We start from the raw sequence: 14,702 nt of genomic DNA, 5'->3' as shown, positions 1-14,702 counted from the left end.
AAAAAAATTTTGACTTTTTTTGTCCTATTTTGACGCCTTACTATACTGACGTTTTTTATGACTTTTTGAGGTCAAAAAAAATTTTGACTTTTTTTGTCCGAAAAAAAACGCCATACTATACTATGACGTTTTTTATGACATTTTGAGGACAAAAATTTTTTTGACTTTTTTTGTCCGAAAAAAACGCCATACTATACTATGACGTTTTTTATGACATTTTGAGGTCAAAAATTTTTTTGACTTTTTTTGTCCGAAAAAAACGCCATACTATACTATGACGTTTTTTATGACATTTTGAGGTCAAAAATTTTTTTGACTTTTTTTGGCCGATTTTGACGCCTTACTATACTATGACATTTTTTATGACATTTTGAGGTCAAAAATTTTTTTGACTTTTTTTGTCCGAAAAAAACGCCATACTATACTATGACGTTTTTTATGACATTTTGAGGTGAAAATTTTTTTTGACTTTTTTTGGCCGATTTTGACGCCTTACTATACTATGACGTTTTTTATGACATTTTGAGGTCAAAAATTTTTTTGACTTTTTTTGGCCGAAAAAAACGCCATACTATACTATGACGTTTTTTATGACTTTTTGAGGTCAAAAAAAATTTTGACTTTTTTTGTCCGAAAAAAACGCCATACTATACTATGACGTTTTTTATGACTTTTTGAGGTCAAAAAAATTTTTGACTTTTTTTGTCCGAAAAAAACGCCATACTATACTATGACGTTTTTTATGACTTTTTGAGGTCAAAAAAAATTTTGACTTTTTTTGTCCGAAAAAAACGCAATACTATACTATGACGTTTTTTATGACTTTTTGAGGTCAAAAAATTTTTTGACTTTTTTTGTCCGATTTTGAAGCCTTACTATACTATGACGTTTTTTATGACATTTTGAGGTCAAAAATTTTTTTGACTTTTTTTGGCCGATTTTGACGCCATACTATACTATGACGTTTTTTATGACATTTTGAGGTCAAAAATTTTTTTGACTTTTTTTGGCCGATTTTGACGCCTTACTATACTATGACGTTTTTTATGACATTTTGAGGTCAAAAATTTTTTTGACTTTTTTTGGCCGATTTTGACGCCTTACTATACTATGACGTTTTTTATGACATTTGGAGGTCAAAAATTTTTTTTACTTTTTTTGTCCGAAAAAAACGCCATACTATACTATGACGTTTTTTATGACTTTTTGAGGTCAAAAAAAATTTTGACTTTTTTTGTCCGATTTTGATGCCTTACTATACTATGACGTTTTTTATGACTTTTTGAGGTCAAAAAAAATTTTGACTTTTTTTGTCCTATTTTGACGCCTTACTATACTGACGTTTTTTATGACTTTTTGAGGTCAAAAAAAATTTTGACTTTTTTTGTCCGAAAAAAACGCCATACTATACTATGACGTTTTTTATGACATTTTGAGGACAAAAATTTTTTTGACTTTTTTTGTCCGAAAAAAACGCCATACTATACTATGACGTTTTTTATGACATTTTGAGGTCAAAAATTTTTTTGACTTTTTTTGTCCGAAAAAAACGCCATACTATACTATGACGTTTTTTATGACATTTTGAGGTCAAAAATTTTTTTGACTTTTTTTGGCCGATTTTGACGCCTTACTATACTATGACATTTTTTATGACATTTTGAGGTCAAAAATTTTTTTGACTTTTTTTGTCCGAAAAAAACGCCATACTATACTATGACGTTTTTTATGACATTTTGAGGTGAAAATTTTTTTTGACTTTTTTTGGCCGATTTTGACGCCTTACTATACTATGACGTTTTTTATGACATTTTGAGGTCAAAAATTTTTTTGACTTTTTTTGGCCGAAAAAAACGCCATACTATACTATGACGTTTTTTATGACTTTTTGAGGTCAAAAAAAATTTTGACTTTTTTTGTCCGAAAAAAACGCCATACTATACTATGACGTTTTTTATGACTTTTTGAGGTCAAAAAAATTTTTGACTTTTTTTGTCCGAAAAAAACGCCATACTATACTATGACGTTTTTTATGACTTTTTGAGGTCAAAAAAAATTTTGACTTTTTTTGTCCGAAAAAAACGCAATACTATACTATGACGTTTTTTATGACTTTTTGAGGTCAAAAAATTTTTTGACTTTTTTTGTCCGATTTTGAAGCCTTACTATACTATGACGTTTTTTATGACATTTTGAGGTCAAAAATTTTTTTGACTTTTTTTGGCCGATTTTGACGCCATACTATACTATGACGTTTTTTATGACATTTTGAGGTCAAAAATTTTTTTGACTTTTTTTGGCCGATTTTGACGCCTTACTATACTATGACGTTTTTTATGACATTTTGAGGTCAAAAATTTTTTTGACTTTTTTTGGCCGATTTTGACGCCTTACTATACTATGACGTTTTTTATGACATTTGGAGGTCAAAAATTTTTTTTACTTTTTTTGTCCGAAAAAAACGCCATACTATACTATGACGTTTTTTATGACATTTTGAGGTGAAAAATTTTTTTGACTTTTTTTGTCCGAAAAAAACGCCATACTATACTATGACGTTTTTTATGACATTTTGAGGTCAAAAATTTTTTTGACTTTTTTTGTCCGAAAAAAACGCCATACTATACTATGACGTTTTTTATGACATTTTGAGGTCAAAAATTTTTTGGACTTTTTTTGGCCGAAAAAAACGCCATACTATACTATGACGTTTTTTATGACATTTTGAGGTCAAAAATTTTTTGGACTTTTTTTGGGCGAAAAAAACGCCATACTATACTATGACGTTTTTTATGACATTTTGAGGTCAAAAATTTTTTTGACTTTTTTTTTCCGAAAAAAACGCCATACTATACTATGACGTTTTTTATGACATTTTGAGGTCAAAAATTTTTTTGACTTTTTTTGGCCGATTTTGACGCCTTACTATACTATGACGTTTTTTATGACATTTGGAGGTCAAAAATTTTTTTGACTTTTTTTGTCCGAAAAAAACGCCATACTATACTATGACGTTTTTTATGACATTTTGAGGTGAAAAATTTTTTTGACTTTTTTTGTCCGAAAAAAACGCCATACTATACTATGACGTTTTTTATGACATTTTGAGGTCAAAAATTTTATTGACTTTTTTTGGCCGAAAAAAACGCCATACTATACTATGACGTTTTTTATGACATTTTGAGGTCAAAAATTTTTTGGACTTTTTTTGGCCGAAAAAAACGCCATACTATACTATGACGTTTTTTATGACTTTTTGAGGTCAAAAAAAATTTTTGACTTTTTTTGTCCAAAAAAAACGCCATACTATACTATGACGTTTTTTATGACTTTTTGAGGTCAAAAAAAATTTTGACTTTTTTTGTCCGATTTTGATGCCTTACTATACTATGACGTTTTTTATGACTTTTTGAGGTCAAAAAAAATTTTGACTTTTTTTGTCCGATTTTGATGCCTTACTATACTATGACGTTTTTTATGACTTTTTGAGGTCAAAAAAAATTTTGACTTTTTTTGTCCGAAAAAAACGCCATACTATATACTATGACGTTTTTTATGACTTTTTGAGGTCAAAAAAATTTTTGACTTTTTTTGTCCGAAAAAAACGCCATACTATAGTATGACGTTTTTTATGACTTTTTGAGGTCAAAAAAAATTTTGACTTTTTTTGTCCGAAAAAAACGCCATACTATACTATGACGTTTTTTATGACATTTTGAGGTCAAAATTTTTTTTGACTTTTTTTGGGCGAAAAAAACGCCATACTATACTATGACGTTTTTTATGACTTTTTGAGGTCAAAAAAATTTTTGACTTTTTTTGTCCGATTTTGAAGCCTTACTATACTATGACGTTTTTTATGACTTTTTGAGGTCAAAAAAAATTTTTGACTTTTTTTGTCCGAAAAAAACGCCATACTATACTATGACGTTTTTTATGACTTTTTGAGGTCAAAAAAATTTTTGACTTTTTTTGTCCTATTTTGACGCCTTACTATACTATGACGTTTTTTATGACTTTTTGAGGTCAAAAAAAATTTTGACTTTTTTTGTCCGAAAAAAACGCCATACTATACTATGACGTTTTTTATGACTTTTTGAGGTCAAAAAAAATTTTGACTTTTTTTGTCCGAAAAAAACGCCATACTATACTATGACGTTTTTTATGACATTTTGAGGTGAAAAATTTTTTCTGACTTTTTTTTTCCGAAAAAAACGCCATACTATACTATGACGTTTTTTATGACATTTTGAGGTGAAAAATTTTTTCTGACTTTTTTTTTCCGAAAAAAACGCCATACTATACTATGACGTTTTTTATGACATTTTGAGGTCAAAAATTTTTTTGACTTTTTTTGGCCGATTTTGACGCCTTACTATACTATGACGTTTTTTATGACATTTTGAGGTCAAAAATTTTTTTGACTTTTTTTGGGCGAAAAAAACGCCATACTATACTATGACGTTTTTTATGACTTTTTGAGGTCAAAAAAATTTTTGACTTTTTTTGTCCGATTTTGAAGCCTTACTATACTATGACGTTTTTTATGACTTTTTGAGGTCAAAAAAATTTTTGACTTTTTTTGTCCGATTTTGAAGCCTTACTATACTATGACGTTTTTTATGACTTTTTGAGGTCAAAAAAAATTTTTGACTTTTTTTGTCCGAAAAAAACGCCATACTATACTATGACGTTTTTTATGACTTTTTGAGGTCAAAAAAATTTTTGACTTTTTTTGTCCTATTTTGACGCCTTACTATACTATGACGTTTTTTATGACTTTTTGAGGTCAAAAAAATTTTTGACTTTTTTTGTCCGATTTTGATGCCTTACTATACTATGACGTTTTTTATGACTTTTTGAGGTCAAAAAAAATTTTGACTTTTTTTGTCCTATTTTGACGCCTTACTATACTATGACGTTTTTTATGACTTTTTGAGGTCAAAAAAAATTTTGACTTTTTTTGTCCTATTTTGACGCCTTACTATACTATGACGTTTTTTATGACTTTTTGAGGTCAAAAAAAATTTTGACTTTTTTTGTCCGAAAAAAACGCCATACTATACTATGACGTTTTTTATGACATTTTGAGGTCAAAATTTTTTTTGACTTTTTTTGGGCGAAAAAAACGCCATACTATACTATGACGTTTTTTATGACTTTTTGAGGTCAAAAAAATTTTTGACTTTTTTTGTCCGATTTTGAAGCCTTACTATACTATGACGTTTTTTATGACTTTTTGAGGTCAAAAAAAATTTTTGACTTTTTTTGTCCGAAAAAAACGCCATACTATACTATGACGTTTTTTATGACTTTTTGAGGTCAAAAAATTTTTTGACTTTTTTTGTCCTATTTTGACGCCTTACTATACTATGACGTTTTTTATGACTTTTTGAGGTCAAAAAAAATTTTGACTTTTTTTGTCCGAAAAAAACGCCATACTATACTATGACGTTTTTTATGACTTTTTGAGGTCAAAAAAAATTTTGACTTTTTTTGTCCGAAAAAAACGCCATACTATACTATGACGTTTTTTTTGACTTTTTGAGGTCAAAAAAATTTTTGACTTTTTTTGTCCGAAAAAAACGCCATACTATACTATGACGTTTTTTATGACATTTTGAGGTGAAAAATTTTTTCTGACTTTTTTTTTCCGAAAAAAACGCCATACTATACTATGACGTTTTTTATGACATTTTGAGGTGAAAAATTTTTTCTGACTTTTTTTTTCCGAAAAAAACGCCATACTATACTATGACGTTTTTTATGACATTTTGAGGTCAAAAATTTTTTTGACTTTTTTTGGCCGATTTTGACGCCTTACTATACTATGACGTTTTTTATGACATTTTGAGGTCAAAAATTTTTTTGACTTTTTTTGGGCGAAAAAAACGCCATACTATACTATGACGTTTTTTATGACTTTTTGAGGTCAAAAAAATTTTTGACTTTTTTTGTCCGATTTTGAAGCCTTACTATACTATGACGTTTTTTATGACTTTTTGAGGTCAAAAAAAATTTTTGACTTTTTTTGTCCGAAAAAAACGCCATACTATACTATGACGTTTTTTATGACATTTTGAGGTCAAAAATTTTTTTGACTTTTTTTGTCCGAAAAAAACGCCATACTATACTATTACGTTTTTTTATGACATTTTGAGGTCAAAATTTTTTTTGACTTTTTTTGGCCGATTTTGACGCCTTACTATACTATGACGTTTTTTATGACATTTTGAGGTCAAAAAATTTTTGACTTTTTTTGTCCGAAAAAAACGCCATACTATACTATGACGTTTTTTATGACTTTTTGAGGTCAAAAATTTTTTTGACTTTTTTTGTCCGAAAAAAACGCCATACTATACTATGACGTTTTTTATGACATTTTGAGGTGAAAATTTTTTTTGACTTTTTTTGGCCGATTTTGACGCCTTACTATACTATGACGTTTTTTATGACATTTTGAGGTCAAAAATTTTTTTGACTTTTTTTGGCCGAAAAAAACGCCATACTATACTATGACGTTTTTTATGACTTTTTGAGGTCAAAAAAAATTTTGACTTTTTTTGTCCGAAAAAAACGCCATACTATACTATGACGTTTTTTATGACTTTTTGAGGTCAAAAAAATTTTTGACTTTTTTTGTCCGAAAAAAACGCCATACTATACTATGACGTTTTTTATGACTTTTTGAGGTCAAAAAAAATTTTGACTTTTTTTGTCCGAAAAAAACGCAATACTATACTATGACGTTTTTTATGACTTTTTGAGGTCAAAAAAAATTTTGACTTTTTTTGTCCGATTTTGAAGCCTTACTATACTATGACGTTTTTTATGACATTTTGAGGTCAAAAATTTTTTTGACTTTTTTTGGCCGATTTTGACGCCATACTATACTATGACGTTTTTTATGACATTTTGAGGTCAAAAATTTTTTTGACTTTTTTTGGCCGATTTTGACGCCTTACTATACTATGACGTTTTTTATGACATTTTGAGGTCAAAAATTTTTTTGACTTTTTTTGGGCGAAAAAAACGCCATACTATACTATGACGTTTTTTATGACTTTTTGAGGTCAAAAAAATTTTTGACTTTTTTTGTCCGAAAAAAATGCCATACTATACTATGACGTTTTTTATGACATTTTGAGGTCAAAAAAAATTTTGACTTTTTTTGTCCGATTTTGAAGCCTTACTATACTATGACGTTTTTTATGACTTTTTGAGGTCAAAAAAAATTTTGACTTTTTTTGTCCTATTTTGACGCCTTACTATACTATGACGTTTTTTATGACTTTTTGAGGTCAAAAAAAATTTTGACTTTTTTTGTCCTATTTTGACGCCTTACTATACTATGACGTTTTTTATGACATTTTGAGGTCAAAAATTTTTTTGACTTTTTTTGTCCGAAAAAAACGCCATACTATACTATGACGTTTTTTATGACATTTTGAGGTCAAAAATTTTTTTGACTTTTTTTGGCCGATTTTGACGCCTTACTATACTATGACATTTTTCATGACATTTTGAGGTCAAAAATTTTTTTGACTTTTTTTGGCCGATTTTGATGCCTTACTATACTATGACGTTTTTTATGACATTTTGAGGTCAAAAATTTTTTTGACTTTTTTTGTCCGAAAAAAACGCCATACTATACTATGACGTTTTTTATGACATTTTGAGGTCAAAAATTTTTTTGACTTTTTTTGTCCGAAAAAAACGCCATACTATACTATGACGTTTTTTATGACTTTTTGAGGTCAAAAAAATTTTTGACTTTTTTTGTCCGAAAAAAACGCCATACTATACTATGACGTTTTTTATGACTTTTTGAGGTCAAAAAAAATTTTGACTTTTTTTGTCCGAAAAAAACGCCATACTATACTATGACGTTTTTTATGACATTTTGAGGTGAAAATTTTTTTTGACTTTTTTTGGCCGATTTTGACGCCTTACTATACTATGACGTTTTTTATGACATTTTGAGGTCAAAAATTTTTTTGACTTTTTTTGTCCGAAAAAAACGCCATACTATACTATGACGTTTTTTATGACTTTTTGAGGTCAAAAAAAATTTTGACTTTTTTTGTCCGATTTTGAAGCCTTACTATACTATGACGTTTTTATGACTTTTTGAGGTCAAAAAAAATTTTTGACTTTTTTTGTCCGAAAAAAACGCCATACTATACTATGACGTTTTTTATGACTTTTTGAGGTCAAAAAATTTTTTGACTTTTTTTGTCCGAAAAAAACGCCATACTATACTATGACGTTTTTTATGACTTTTAGAGGTCAAAAATTTTATTGACTTTTTTTGGCCGAAAAAAACGCCATACTATACTATGACGTTTTTTATGACATTTTGAGGTCAAAAATTTTTTGGACTTTTTTTGGCCGAAAAAAACGCCATACTATACTATGACGTTTTTTATGACTTTTTGAGGTCAAAAAAAAATTTTGACTTTTTTTGTCCGAAAAAAACGCCATACTATACTATGACGTTTTTTATGACTTTTTGAGGTCAAAAAAAATTTTGACTTTTTTTGTCCGATTTTGATGCCTTACTATACTATGACGTTTTTTATGACTTTTTGAGGTCAAAAAAAATTTTGACTTTTTTTGTCCGATTTTGATGCCTTACTATACTATGACGTTTTTTATGACTTTTTGAGGTCAAAAAAAATTTTGACTTTTTTTGTCCGAAAAAAACGCCATACTATAGTATGACGTTTTTTATGACTTTTTGAGGTCAAAAAAAATTTTGACTTTTTTTGTCCGATTTCGAAGCCTTACTATACTATGACGTTTTTTATGACTTTTTGAGGTCAAAAAAAAATTTTGACTTTTTTTGTCCGAAAAAAACGCCATACTATACTATGACGTTTTTTATGACTTTTTGAGGTCAAAAAAAATTTTGACTTTTTTTGTCCTATTTTGACGCCTTACTATACTATGACGTTTTTTATGACTTTTTGAGGTCAAAAATTTTTTTGACTTTTTTTGGCCGAAAAAAACGCCATACTATACTATGACGTTTTTTATGACATTTTGAGGTCAAAAATTTTTTTGACTTTTTTTGTCCAAAAAAAACGCCATACTATACTATGACGTTTTTTATGACATTTTGAGGTCAAAATTTTTTTTGACTTTTTTTGGCCGATTTTGACGCCTTACTATACTATGACGTTTTTTATGACATTTTGAGGTCAAAAATTTTTTTGACTTTTTTTTTCCGAAAAAAACGCCATACTATACTATGACGTTTTTTATGACATTTTGAGGTCAAAAATTTTTTTGACTTTTTTTGGCCGATTTTGACGCCTTACTATACTATGACGTTTTTTATGACATTTGGAGGTCAAAAATTTTTTTTACTTTTTTTGTCCGAAAAAAACGCCATACTATACTATGACGTTTTTTATGACATTTTGAGGTGAAAAATTTTTTTGACTTTTTTTGTCCGAAAAAAACGCCATACTATACTATGACGTTTTTTATGACATTTTGAGGTCAAAAATTTTTTTGACTTTTTTTGGCCGAAAAAAACGCCATACTATAACGTTTTTTATGACATTTTGAGGTCAAAAATTTTTTGGACTTTTTTTGGCCGAAAAAAAACGCCATACTATACTATACTATGACGTTTTTTATGACTTTTTGAGGTCAAAAAAAAATTTTGACTTTTTTTGTCCGAAAAAAAACGCCATACTATACTATGACGTTTTTTATGACTTTTTGAGGTCAAAAAAATTTTTGACTTTTTTTGTCCGATTTTGATGCCTTACTATACTATGACGTTTTTTATGACTTTTTGAGGTCAAAAAAAATTTTGACTTTTTTTGTCCGATTTTGATGCCTTACTATACTATGACGTTTTTTATGACTTTTTGAGGTCAAAAAAAATTTTGACTTTTTTTGTCCGAAAAAAACGCCATACTATATACTATGACGTTTTTTATGACTTTTTGAGGTCAAAAAAATTTTTGACTTTTTTTGTCCGAAAAAAACGCCATACTATAGTATGACGTTTTTTATGACTTTTTGAGGTCAAAAAAAATTTTGACTTTTTTTGTCCGATTTTGATGCCTTACTATACTATGACGTTTTTTATGACTTTTTGAGGTCAAAAAAAATTTTGACTTTTTTTGTCCTATTTTGACGCCTTACTATACTATGACGTTTTTTATGACTTTTTGAGGTCAAAAAAAATTTTGACTTTTTTTGTCCGAAAAAAACGCCATACTATACTATGACGTTTTTTATGACATTTTGAGGACAAAAATTTTTTTGACTTTTTTTGTCCGAAAAAAACGCCATACTATACTATGACGTTTTTTATGACATTTTGAGGTCAAAAATTTTTTTGACTTTTTTTGTCCGAAAAAAACGCCATACTATACTATGACGTTTTTTATGACATTTTGAGGTCAAAAATTTTTTTGACTTTTTTTGTCCGAAAAAAACGCCATACTATACTATGACGTTTTTTATGACATTTTGAGGTCAAAAATTTTTTTGACTTTTTTTGTCCGAAAAAAACGCCATACTATACTATGACGTTTTTTATGACATTTTGAGGTCAAAAATTTTTTTGACTTTTTTTGTCCGAAAAAAACGCCATACTATACTATGACGTTTTTTATGACATTTTGAGGTCAAAAATTTTTTGGACTTTTTTTGGCCGAAAAAAACGCCATACTATACTATGACGTTTTTTATGACATTTTGAGGTCAAAAATTTTTTGGACTTTTTTTGGGCGAAAAAAACGCCATACTATACTATGACGTTTTTTATGACATTTTGAGGTCAAAAATTTTTTTGACTTTTTTTTTCCGAAAAAAACGCCATACTATACTATGACGTTTTTTATGACATTTTGAGGTCAAAAATTTTTTTGACTTTTTTTGGCCGATTTTGACGCCTTACTATACTATGACGTTTTTTATGACATTTGGAGGTCAAAAATTTTTTTGACTTTTTTTGTCCGAAAAAAACGCCATACTATACTATGACGTTTTTTATGACATTTTGAGGTGAAAAATTTTTTTGACTTTTTTTGTCCGAAAAAAACGCCATACTATACTATGACGTTTTTTATGACATTTTGAGGTCAAAAATTTTATTGACTTTTTTTGGCCGAAAAAAACGCCATACTATACTATGACGTTTTTTATGACATTTTGAGGTCAAAAATTTTTTGGACTTTTTTTGGCCGAAAAAAACGCCATACTATACTATGACGTTTTTTATGACTTTTTGAGGTCAAAAAAAAATTTTGACTTTTTTTGTCCGAAAAAAACGCCATACTATACTATGACGTTTTTTATGACTTTTTGAGGTCAAAAAAAATTTTGACTTTTTTTGTCCGATTTTGATGCCTTACTATACTATGACGTTTTTTATGACTTTTTGAGGTCAAAAAAAATTTTGACTTTTTTTGTCCGATTTTGATGCCTTACTATACTATGACGTTTTTTATGACTTTTTGAGGTCAAAAAAAATTTTGACTTTTTTTGTCCGAAAAAAACGCCATACTATAGTATGACGTTTTTTATGACTTTTTGAGGTCAAAAAAAATTTTGACTTTTTTTGTCCGATTTTGATGCCTTACTATACTATGACGTTTTTTATGACTTTTTGAGGTCAAAAAAAATTTTGACTTTTTTTGTCCTATTTTGACGCCTTACTATACTATGACGTTTTTTATGACTTTTTGAGGTCAAAAAAATTTTTGACTTTTTTTGTCCTATTTTGACGCCTTACTATACTATGACGTTTTTTATGACTTTTTGAGGTCAAAAAAAATTTTGACTTTTTTTGTCCGAAAAAAACGCCATACTATACTATGACGTTTTTTATGACTTTTTGAGGTCAAAAAAAATTTTGACTTTTTTTGTCCGAAAAAAACGCCATACTATACTATGACGTTTTTTTTGACTTTTTGAGGTCAAAAAAATTTTTGACTTTTTTTGTCCGAAAAAAACGCCATACTATACTATGACGTTTTTTATGACATTTTGAGGTGAAAAATTTTTTCTGACTTTTTTTTTCCGAAAAAAACGCCATACTATACTATGACGTTTTTTATGACATTTTGAGGTGAAAAATTTTTTCTGACTTTTTTTTTCCGAAAAAAACGCCATACTATACTATGACGTTTTTTATGACATTTTGAGGTCAAAAATTTTTTTGACTTTTTTTGGCCGATTTTGACGCCTTACTATACTATGACGTTTTTTATGACATTTTGAGGTCAAAAATTTTTTTGACTTTTTTTGGGCGAAAAAAACGCCATACTATACTATGACGTTTTTTATGACTTTTTGAGGTCAAAAAAATTTTTGACTTTTTTTGTCCGATTTTGAAGCCTTACTATACTATGACGTTTTTTATGACTTTTTGAGGTCAAAAAAAATTTTTGACTTTTTTTGTCCGAAAAAAACGCCATACTATACTATGACGTTTTTTATGACTTTTTGAGGTCAAAAAAAATTTTGACTTTTTTTGTCCGATTTTGATGCCTTACTATACTATGACGTTTTTTATGACTTTTTGAGGTCAAAAAAAATTTTGACTTTTTTTGTCCTATTTTGACGCCTTACTATACTGACGTTTTTTATGACTTTTTGAGGTCAAAAAAAATTTTGACTTTTTTTGTCCGAAAAAAACGCCATACTATACTATGACGTTTTTTATGACATTTTGAGGACAAAAATTTTTTTGACTTTTTTTGTCCGAAAAAAACGCCATACTATACTATGACGTTTTTTATGACATTTTGAGGTCAAAAATTTTTTTGACTTTTTTTGTCCGAAAAAAACGCCATACTATACTATGACGTTTTTTATGACATTTTGAGGTCAAAAATTTTTTTGACTTTTTTTGGCCGATTTTGACGCCTTACTATACTATGACATTTTTTATGACATTTTGAGGTCAAAAATTTTTTTGACTTTTTTTGTCCGAAAAAAACGCCATACTATACTATGACGTTTTTTATGACTTTTTGAGGTCAAAAAAAATTTTGACTTTTTTTGTCCGAAAAAAACGCCATACTATACTATGACGTTTTTTATGACATTTTGAGGTGAAAATTTTTTTTGACTTTTTTTGGCCGATTTTGACGCCTTACTATACTATGACGTTTTTTATGACATTTTGAGGTCAAAAATTTTTTTGACTTTTTTTGGCCGAAAAAAACGCCATACTATACTATGACGTTTTTTATGACTTTTTGAGGTCAAAAAAAATTTTGACTTTTTTTGTCCGAAAAAAACGCCATACTATACTATGACGTTTTTTATGACTTTTTGAGGTCAAAAAAATTTTTGACTTTTTTTGTCCGAAAAAAACGCCATACTATACTATGACGTTTTTTATGACTTTTTGAGGTCAAAAAAAATTTTGACTTTTTTTGTCCGAAAAAAACGCAATACTATACTATGACGTTTTTTATGACTTTTTGAGGTCAAAAAAATTTTTGACTTTTTTTGTCCGATTTTGAAGCCTTACTATACTATGACGTTTTTTATGACATTTTGAGGTCAAAAATTTTTTTGACTTTTTTTGGCCGATTTTGACGCCATACTATACTATGACGTTTTTTATGACATTTTGAGGTCAAAAATTTTTTTGACTTTTTTTGGCCGATTTTGACGCCTTACTATACTATGACGTTTTTTATGACATTTTGAGGTCAAAAATTTTTTGGACTTTTTTTGGGCGAAAAAAACGCCATACTATACTATGACGTTTTTTATGACTTTTTGAGGTCAAAAAAATTTTTGACTTTTTTTGTCCGAAAAAAATGCCATACTATACTATGACGTTTTTTATGACATTTTGAGGTCAAAAAAAATTTTGACTTTTTTTGTCCGATTTTGAAGCCTTACTATACTATGACGTTTTTTATGACTTTTTGAGGTCAAAAAAAATTTTGACTTTTTTTGTCCTATTTTGACGCCTTACTATACTATGACGTTTTTTATGACATTTTGAGGTCAAAAATTTTTTTGACTTTTTTTGTCCGAAAAAAACGCCATACTATACTATGACGTTTTTTATGACATTTTGAGGTCAAAAATTTTTTTGACTTTTTTTGGCCGATTTTGACGCCTTACTATACTATGACATTTTTCATGACATTTTGAGGTCAAAAATTTTTTTGACTTTTTTTGGCCGATTTTGATGCCTTACTATACTATGACGTTTTTTATGACATTTTGAGGTCAAAAATTTTTTTGACTTTTTTTGTCCGAAAAAAACGCCATACTATACTATGACGTTTTTTATGACATTTTGAGGTCAAAATTTTTTTTGACTTTTTTTGTCCGAAAAAAACGCCATACTATACTATGACGTTTTTTATGACTTTTTGAGGTCAAAAAAATTTTTGACTTTTTTTGTCCGAAAAAAACGCCATACTATACTATGACGTTTTTTATGACTTTTTGAGGTCAAAAAAAATTTTGACTTTTTTTGTCCGAAAAAAACGCCATACTATACTATGACGTTTTTTATGACATTTTGAGGTGAAAATTTTTTTTGACTTTTTTTGGCCGATTTTGACGCCTTACTATACTATGACGTTTTTTATGACATTTTGAGGTCAAAAATTTTTTTGACTTTTTTTGGCCGAAAAAAACGCCATACTATACTATGACGTTTTTTATGACTTTTTGAGGTCAAAAAAAATTTTGACTTT

This window comes from Toxotes jaculatrix, chromosome 8, assembly GCF_017976425.1.
Source record: "Toxotes jaculatrix isolate fToxJac2 chromosome 8, fToxJac2.pri, whole genome shotgun sequence".
Classification (NCBI taxonomy): Eukaryota; Metazoa; Chordata; class Actinopteri; family Toxotidae; genus Toxotes; species Toxotes jaculatrix.
The sequence above is the reverse complement of the archived record's forward strand: the minus strand, read 5'-3'. Positions refer to the sequence as shown.